The following is a 3,851-nucleotide window of genomic DNA, read 5'->3' as shown; positions in this document are numbered from 1 at the left end:
ATTTTGTATAATTAGATTAAAACAAAATTTTTTTTAATATAATTATTTTCGAAATTTGCAAATATAAAATTATCGATACCCTTTACTTATCAAAAATTAAACTGACGTCAGTTGTGTTATTAACATTTAACCGTAGCAATTCAAGGCAAAAAGTATGATACATCATGGTTGTATTTATTTATGGCAAACCGCATACTTTATTGCCGAGATATGCGTAACGATTGTGAATGTGCATTCAGTGCATCAATCTTGATGATGATGGGCGCCCACGTACACGCAGCAACAAAATACTATGAGATATCGACTTAGTTCACAGAGCGTAAAAGATTACTACAAAATTATCTCTTTAAAAAAAAGGTACAAAAAAGCACCAAGTACAGGTGCGTGAAAAGCGTCTCCGAAAAAGAGTTTTTTAACAAAACTGTACAAACCTAGTATATTTTTACAAAAACTAACATTACAAACTCATATAAAATAGTAGTATACAATGTTCTCTAATAAAGTAATAATATAAAAAAAAACTACGCCAATATAAATTTGCTGTGCGGCCGATATAAAGAAGAAATAAAAAAATAAAGTAGACAGTAGCTGTAGAACGTAAATTAAATACTAATCCAACTCTAATATCTGAATACAAACGGATAATAAATGAATATAAAGATCAAAGACACATGTCGGAAATAAAATCTTGATGACGATGGCTTTTACATACCACATCATGCAGTAAAACAAAATAATCTTGGCGCTGCAAAACCAAATCTGATGCGTAGCACAACGCAAAAAATAAAATTATAATTTGAGATTTTAAATATTTGGTTTCGAGCGCCAAGATTTTTTTGTTTTTTCTTTCTTTACATTACCACGTTATATCATCGGAAAAAACTTAGGTCTACTTTCGTACGGTTTTACATGGTTTGTACTGTTTAAAATTTTCTAGTTTCTTTAGGTTCTTGACGCAATTATTTGATCTCATAACTTTAATAGAGAGTATTCAATATTACAGTAAACATTTTATGGTCTTTTGGGGGGTCTAGTTTTGGGGGCAATTTTATTCATTTTGTAGTAATTTTAATTTCGCGCGCTTATACTTGGTGCTTTTTTATACCTTTTTTTAAAAAAAGATAATTTTGGGGGCATTGAGAATTAATAATATGCTGTGGTCCAAGCTGGTTTGCCACCTTATACATATACTCCAGTTTCCCTCTTTTAATGAATAAATTAATATGAAGGTATCAATTTAGTATGACTTATACCTCTAGATGCCTGTTATTAATACGATAAAAACGATGCAAAAAATATGTCAGCTTTTATTATTTTTTAAAGATATTTATAGATATTAAATAAAATTACTGGAATTGTGTAATTTATTTAATTTTTTATGTACATAAGTTTTAATGATATTTTTAATTATATCTTACTTTTTTTTTAAGATTTATTTTTCATTAATTTTATTTAACTATTATTATTTAAATGTAAGAGACATGTTAATTAGGTGCAAGTATTCAATATTTTGCAGCGCAGTTTATGTCTTTCGCTAATACGCAATGGAAAAGTCTGGCAATAACTTAATCGATTTCTCATGAATATTATTCAATTTTTTTTTATCGTAATTTTCTGCTGTGTAAACTATATAGTGTATTATTTTATTGACCATCTTTCTTACGCTTGGAAATTTCATTCCGTAAAATAGAAATCTAGAAATAAAATTAAATTTGAAGTTAAATACGACATTAAAGATATTTACAAAAAGAAATCGTGCATCGAATGAAACCGAACAAGTTAATATATTATACATATATGACGTCACTTACTTGTAAAAATTATAGGTCATCCATTCTGTATAACTTAATGTCGTTTTTAAATGAGTCATATTTATATTTAATATATTTGTAAGTAATAACATCCCTGATTTAAAAGGCACATAAAGTATAGGAAAATAGTTTATAGATGCTATAAGACATCTTGTCATGTGCTCCCATTCTGGCGTTATTTCCTTAAAATTTTGTATTATCCAATAATGATGAACATCATAAGTGCGTTGTTTTATTTCGTCGAGAGTGCCACGGCAAAAGTTGTATCTAAATTATAAAACATATTTATAATTTTTATTATATAATTTCAATATTACAATTGCAAGACGTACTTATCGTCTATTCCAAGAAAATATCCGTAGCATTTCCACATATGGCATTTCCACAGAAGGCATCTAAATCTTCGTCGGTTGCATCGTGTATTCCAATATTTTGTGGATAGAGTAAAGGTAGAACAACAAAACAATATTGTGCCAGAGCAAAATCGCTACAGTTTATACTTTTTGGTTTGTATGATGATTTCTCTATTAATTTATGAGGACGTTGTCCAAGTTTTTCAAGCGGACAAGTCGCAGAAAAATCTTTAAGAAGTATTTCACGATCAGGGTTCCATGGATTTGCAAATATGCATGCCGTGTCAATTTGTTCATGACTCATTTGACATAACTTTGTTCTCATTCCAAAGTGCATAGCACGTGTTATCAGCATATCTTGGTAAGCTGCAGTTCCTTTAGACCAAGGATCTCCATTGTACCAATTGCTAATTCGCTTTATAGATGAGAGATATCTGTAAAATGTTACAAATTAAATTTAAATTTTTTATGTATTTTTTTATATTACGTAATGGCAATAATTCAATGATAAATTTAATGTTAATATAAAAATATAAGAAGTTTTTATTTTTTTCTTTTGTTTTAAATATACATAACACAAGAGAAAAGATTTTTGCATGTACATTTTGAGAAATATACCTTTGAAATGCTAAATATGGCGTATGTTCATGTCCTCCAATAATAATTGGTTTCAGTTCGTCATCAAATGTATATACATATGTAAGGCCTATTAATTTAGATAATAAAATAGCGGTGTAATTTTTTTGTGTAAACATTTGTCCTTTACGATACTTATCTATATCCATCCAATCAGGTAATTCTTCAATTGATCGATTATTATAATCCAGTTGGCAATAAGAACCTGGGATAAAACTTAATAAAGACTGTGGGGTATTTGGAAAGAACACAGCAATGTTGTCAATCAACCAATTGCATTGTTGTTTTACGGTCCATGTATCAAAATCATTTGGAAACTCATCTCGAAACTTTGTTTGAAATAAGTCTTTGAACGTCATTACAAATCCATTTTCGTCAAAATTTTTTGAGTCGTGTTTTATAAAGATGTCTTTACTTATATCTTGCTGATCATTTTTGACGTGTGTCATGTCGAAATAATTGTTACACACGAAGGAAAATGTATTTAAAAGTGTAAAAATTAAAGAAACAAATGGATGTACCTTCTACACGCTTTATGTTATACTGTGATTTTAGCTAACTTGAAACTTTATATACTCTACATCCCCTCTATTAAAAATTAATTTAATACAGAAGCACTGATTTATTATCACTTGACGTTTGTTATCAATACGACAAAAAAAGTGCAAAAAAAGTGTCTGTCCTTTATACCTCTTAAAAATAAAAAAAATTCCTATTAATAATTTGTATATAAATTGATTTTTACTTAAGTAAAATTGTATACATGTAGAATTCATTATACTTTTATTGTATTTTAATTTTGTTTCAAAATTAATTTGTACATTTTTTAATACAGTGCAGGAGATTTTATATATATATATATATATATATATATATATATATATATATATATATATTTGTTTATTTAAATATAAAAGACTAAGGTATGTTAAATGTAAATTAAGTATCTAATACTTCACATTACTGATTATGTAGTTCACTAATACGCAAAGAAAAATCTGGCAATAATTTCTTTAATTTTTTATGAATATTTTCTAATTCTTTTTCACCG

General features: G+C 27.5%; 1 pseudogene; it reads right to left on the bottom strand.

Annotated features, from left to right (window-relative positions):
* Nucleotides 1-901: 901 nt before the first annotated feature.
* On the bottom strand, nt 902-3,467 carry LOC139112222 (uncharacterized; annotated as a pseudogene).
* Between the last annotated feature and the right edge of the window lie 384 nt (nt 3,468-3,851).

This window comes from Cardiocondyla obscurior, linkage group LG27, assembly GCF_019399895.1.
Source record: "Cardiocondyla obscurior isolate alpha-2009 linkage group LG27, Cobs3.1, whole genome shotgun sequence".
In the NCBI taxonomy this organism is placed as follows: domain Eukaryota; kingdom Metazoa; phylum Arthropoda; class Insecta; order Hymenoptera; family Formicidae; genus Cardiocondyla; species Cardiocondyla obscurior.
Note: the sequence above shows the minus strand (reverse complement) of the source record. Positions and strands in the feature narration are given on the sequence as shown.